Source organism: Opisthorchis viverrini (genome assembly GCF_000715545.1).
Source record: "Opisthorchis viverrini unplaced genomic scaffold opera_v5_4, whole genome shotgun sequence".
Taxonomy (NCBI): domain Eukaryota; kingdom Metazoa; phylum Platyhelminthes; class Trematoda; order Opisthorchiida; family Opisthorchiidae; genus Opisthorchis; species Opisthorchis viverrini.
The window spans coordinates 1,586,981-1,593,352 of record NW_008751660.1 but is presented as its reverse complement, the minus strand read 5'-3'; positions in this window follow the sequence as shown (position 1 = coordinate 1,593,352).

Here is a 6,372-nt window from a genome sequence, read left to right as displayed (position 1 = left end):
GATGCAGTTTATTCTATCAAATCTTAGTCAAATCTCAGTGAAATAATACACAGGGTAGAATCGTTCGTTAAAACCTGACCATCCTAACACATCCCTCTTTAAAATGTGCGTGGGTTTTCAGATGTGGGATCACCTGCATTGGTGTAAATGGTTTTGGCTTACGACTGGACCATTGTTTTGGTGTGCATATGGACTCGACTGGGGAAGTTTCGGTTTGTACAGGGGGCACATGGTAACTCATAGGTATCCAACAACATGTCCAGAGGAATTGAGCTATCAGATGTAGCCGGTGCGGCGTGTCCAGGGCGAAGTTGACTCGCGCGATCAACCCACATTGTAGACTGTACGTCAACTTCGTATACGACGTTACCCACGCGGCGCTTGATGTAAGCATGAGTCCATTTCTCTCCGCCGCTGCAATAGTTCTTAGCCAAGACCGAATCCCCGGGCTTATAGGCGGTGCGAACGGCACCATGATGGCGGTTGAACTGTCGCTCCATTTTTGTGTTCCTTCTCCATAGGTGCGGGGGAGATGAGCGTACTACATCTTCGGGTAAACGAATTTGGCACATTTGGGTTAGGTTTCGCGCGGTAGCTTAGCAAGAAGGTTCCAATAATCTCCGCTGACGCCCCCTCCCCTTTAAGTTTTCGAAGCGCTCGCTTAGTGTCGACAAATCGTTTAACTTGACCGTTGGACTGTGGATGGAATGGCGGTGACTAACGTGGTGAATACCATATCGCTTGCAAAAAAAGGCGAATTCTGTTGAGGTAAATACACTGCCGTTGTCTGAAACCAATGTTTCTGGCGTTCCGAGGTGACTGAAGATTCGGGTGAGCTGCAAGATTGCGGAGCGAGAAGTGATGTGATCCATCATGATTACCTCCGGCCATTGACTGTAAGCGTCAACCGTGATTAGATAATGCTGATTGTTAATTGGTCCAGCAAAATCAACGTGTAGACGCAATCAAGGGTTAGTCGGTTCAGGCCAAGAAGATAACTCGGTCTTCCGCGGTGATTTTGCGGAACACTGACATTTGGAACAGGATTGCACAAGTTCCAGCTGTTTCCGTCACGAAGAGACTGGACCTTACTGTGGTATGATGGTTCGCGCACCTCAGCGATCCATTGAGCTATACTGGTCAATGGTTAGAGGTCTGACCCTCCAGCTTGGGTTTTGGAACATGTGGCGACTTGTTCCGTAGAAATGGTAATGCATTTGCATTTCCCGGCAAACACCGCTGCCTTGTGGTGAATCAAAGGCTTTGGTTGAAGACCCTAATCGTCCTCCTGCCTAGGTGTGGGCGCCTTGGCAGTTGGGGCATAGAGTCACATCTGGTTCCATCCCATCCCCGTCGCCAGTGTTGTGTCTATGGGTGCTAACTGAGTGAGTTAGAAGCTTGATGTAATTTATTCTGTCATGTTGATAGTCTAATTACTTGAGTGGGAAAACCTCAAGGAAGAAGACAAAGATCACCAGATAAGGATCAGCTATATTGCAGATGAATCCATGGAAGAAGGAGCGCTGCGGCTCAGTTGACTACATCAGAGAGAAAGTCAAATCTCAGTGAAATATTACACAAGGCGGAATCGTTCGTTAGGACCTGACCGTCCTAACGCTTACGAGGAAACAGTTGCAAACAGTGCTTGGCAATGCAACCAGCACATCTGACCAATATATCTGAATAAGACGTCATTAACCTGGTTGGCCTAGCGTCTTTTCCGGACCTCCTCAGACCAGCTAATCACACAACGGCAGATCAAATTTGGCTAGGCTATCGGGCTGGTACGTTCCAGTTCGCTCACCACTGCAATCGATTAACGCCGAGCTCTTCATAATTTCCATCCATATACAAATTACTACGTTGGCCGCATCCGCGGTGGTGTAGACATTTTCCGTCATCTTATCATCTTGAGAAGCTATTCGACGAAGCCTGGACCAGATGATAATGACTGGGTAGACGATGGAGGGCGTATATATTACATATCCCGACCACCTTAACCTGAGAAACTTTGCCTTTTCTGGTCCTTCATACACTGCGCACTTACGGACTTGCTGCATACAGCTAACACCTGCTGTGTCAAGACAAGACAGGCCTCAGATGTCTTGCAAACACGGTGAATTGCGTTGTTGGTGCACGTTTACGGGTGTTTACCGCAGCTTGATAAGTCCGGTGATTTGTTCCCACAGTACAATATCGGACAGCGCAACTGCCAAGTTAAATGAACTGTCACTGTCGTCTTTATACTCCACGTTCGCGAATTCTTCCTTCATGAAGATACTGGATTATACCATGTTGTGACATTTTGTACATCTTGGCCCATTGAGATGTATCGGAGGTCATCCGTGTGACATTCGCAGTCTGACATTAGGTTGGCCAATGGACAGATTTTAGCCTGTCACAGTCTTCTGGCCCTCCATGTTGTTGTGACACGTGTCTTGGGATAGATTAGTGGTTAAGACGGAAACTTACCGACAAAAAGTTTCGTGGTCTGGATCCAACCATGGCAAGACTGGACTGGCAAGACTGAATTCGTCAATTATGCTGTCGGAAATTTAATGCACAACACAAACAAGTGTTTTAACAGCATGAAGGAACATTTTGGACGACAGTTTGGTTGGCCGTCTGTTTCCTTTTCATGTCTTTCATGCGGTTGGTTCATATCGAGCTTGGGTCTGCGAGTTTGAACCCCGTCTCAGTTTGTCAAACATCCGTATACCGCTTTGGATTGAAGCGCCCTCGGAGCACAGGACCTAATGGGTTTCCACCAGCATTATTCTTCCTAGTTTATTTTGACCGATTTTTCGACGTTAGTTTGGGAAATAATGTTTTCAAAAAAACCTGGGACCAGTCAGTCACAATCTCTTTATCCAAGAGAGGTACCCGAAGCAATTCAGTGCAAGTCTCACTTCATTTGGAAGATAGCTTCTATCCTCACTGATGTTGCGGTGGCTGTCAATATCTCGCAAGACGCAGTTTCGAGAACAACAGCGGCGATTTTGACCCGTCAAAAAGTGGGTTGGACACATAAATCAGTACCAGAGTACCGCTGACCAGCTGTGGCAGTTTCCCTCGACTTTCAAGTAGCCCACGGTTACGTGAATAGATCACTCCTTCTGCATACACTTGACTAATGGAGAATTCCCTCGAAATTCGTTGATAGGCTTCCTGTCACTCACCTTCCATGGTTCCGGTAGGATTCACAATAAGCCATCCAAAAATTTCCACACTACTAGCGGAGTCCCACAGGGATGTCCCTTTCCTCCCTTTTTTTCAATGCTGTCGTTGACACCAGCATGGAATTTACTCTCCAAGGGACTGTGGTTCGCTCTGCCGTAGCAATCTTCCTCTGCTTAACTGTTACGCCGCCCGAAGGAACCATGAAGGTAGAGATATTGCCCTAGACAGGAGAGGTCGATATTTGAAAGTTCGAACCACGGACCTTCTGGTCTGTGAGTCCGCGCTTTAACCGCTGAGGTATGTCGAGCTCGATTCCGGATGTCAAAGTTGCATCTGAAGTAAGGTCGCCAGACTTAGGTAATGTGGATGATACTGGTCTGTTATTTGACGATCGTGCGTCCGCACAAACTGTTCTAAATGGAATGATGGAAGTCACACCCTGTTTAGGCGTACAGTTTGCATTGCCTAATTACTGCTTCTAATGCCTAGATGTACTAGTCTAGTACTAGTCGTTCAGCTGTAACAACCTTTTGGTGTCTAGCTGCCATGCCATCCGGGGAAGCACGAGGACTGAGATACTGCCAGGTTGCCCAAGTCGAGAGGCACAGGTCGGGTTCAAACCACGGGCCTTCCGGTCAGTAAATTGACGTCCTTAACCACATGAACCATCTCGCCCCTGGATACCCAACTCTATCACGGGTAATTGAAACCGGAGCATCTATGACCACGGTACAGCATGCACGCGGTTCACAGCAGAAGGAGGATCAGTACTCGTTTGGATCTTCAGATTGGGAAGCTTGAATTTGTTGACGGGTTTATGTTGACATCTGCATAAGCGATGACTGCACTGTTTATGTATGAAGTGAGTGCATAAATCATCGGAACATGGCTGCCTTCTGCTAACGTCCGTCCTCCTGGTGGCATGACAGCTAGGCACCGAAAGGGTTTTATAGCTGAACGATTTTTGTAACTGTAAAACTTCCCTCTTCTGTGTAAGGATTCAGAACTTTTCTGAGTGTTTGGTAACTAATGTGTCTGTAAAATAGAGGGCTTTAACTGGATGCAACACATGTAATTGGGTGCTCTCAGGTTGTCCAGAGCTGCACACACCTCAGAGACATTCCGTCCTCGGTCAAGTGTTTATGGAACTGATCCATTCACAGCGTCGAATATTTTCTTAAATTGAGGAGAACTGCTGTGTTTGCTAAATCACTTGTAGTGTCAATATGTAATCATCATCACTGACAGCATCACTAGACAAGAGCCCGAGGTTAAGACGTGAACTTTCTGAACGAAATATAAGTGATTAGAACCCAACCTCAGTATGTGGAGGGTCACGTGAACCTTATCCTGGAAAGCGAGCAGCACACAAAATTCGTGACATCCTTCGTTAGCTTTCGCCGCATCATATTCTGTCCACTTATAGAATTCTGCCATTCCAGATGAAGCACAGAAGGCATCACTCGTCTCGGCAGGCGATAACTTGGTATGCGTAACACATGGCTCAGCCAACTTAGCTTGCACTCCTGGTCACATTCTTTGAATGATGTACCGTCTGCCTAAGCGAAGGCTCGTTTCTCGATCACCTCATTGCGAATTTGCTAGTTCCAGCCATTTCGAACCTCGGGACATCAGTGGTCAAAGACCTGAGTATGTCTGATCTCATGCCCGAGGTGACCAAGCCTCGCAGCCGTGCATCAATACAGCCTGCACTATAGTCTGATGTACGTTTGAGAACAAATGGGATACCTTCTTGATGACACAAGTGGATAAATTTCGCAACACTCGTCTTTGGCCATGGAAATCCGGGTGTTGATTTCATCCGCCACACTACCGAAATACGCATAGCGTTCTACAATTTCCCTTGTAAGACCTTGAATCCTTAGAGCCATTTTCAAAGACCACGTCCCACGACATGATTTTGCACCGTACGGGTGTGAAACACATACCCTAGCTTTTCTAGCACTGTTTGTGCCTCCTGCTCTTTTTCAAAAGTGAGAATAATATCCTCTTCATATTCCAGATCCAGAAGGTTCTCTCCCGGAGAGATCTAAATATCAGGATTTTGGGGACTCGAGTGTTTGATTCATTTAACGAAAGCAAGCAAAAAAAGAGATAGTGGGCACCTTTGTCGGAAACCACTGCTTACAGGAAGGCTCGCAATGCACTCTCATGCACCCAGAAGTATTTGGGTACAAACAGCTCATGATATTTACGAACCTTTGGAGCGTACCCTGTTTCGCAATCGTGGTGAACAGAACTAGTCTGTCTAGAGAATCAAACGCCCTCTTGGAACCAAAGAACACCAAGATTATGGGGCGCCTATGCTCCTGCCGTTTCTCGGACCTTGACCAGATTCCGTGCTGTTTCGTGTCCTCGCTTCACACGCCTTCGCAAGACGACATAAAGTAAACGACGCAGAATCTGGTTACAACCTGAGTTAGGCTAATTCCTCGGTGATCATCTCACGATGCGAGCTTTGTTTTTGAAAATAGGCACCACTATCCACTCACCCGAATTAGTTGAAACGACCTCTTCCAGATGGAGGGAAATAAATCAGGTGACCACCGACTGCGATTTAAATTCCTCTTAATTCAGTCAGTTTTGCGCATCCTTTCCCGAGGTTTGACCTCGCGGTCCTGTCTTAACCAAAAGATGTGATATGACCATGGTATGGCCAATGTTCCTTTGAATGGGGTGTTCACTTCGATGATTTGTATAACAATGGTGTAACGAGTTAGGTTTGAAGATATCCCCAGGCGGGTTTCATGAGTAGAAGGTAGAAAACACCTGAAAATTGTCCTACAAATCAAGTAATTGTATTGGAATGGGAAAGTAGGCAAGTGGTAACGTCATATATGACCTTTGAGTAACACAGTTTCACTTCCCACTGCTTACGTTTTGATTCGGGTGTCGGTCATTCAACTGAGCAAAACACGGAAACATTTGTTACGCAGAAGTTATCTGTAACCAAAACGGATTCATTTTTTTATATTAACCTTGGTGGGATCCGTTGACCAACCTTCTATGCACTCGTTCTCATGAAACTTACGAGGGTTTCTACCTGAATATCAACTTCCAACCTACCGTTGTACGTTAGGCCAAATTTTCCATAAGGTAGTTCTCCGTATATTTTTGTTGTGCGTTTCTTGAGTTTTAGTGGGATTGCTTTTTAACCCTTTTCTGATCCAT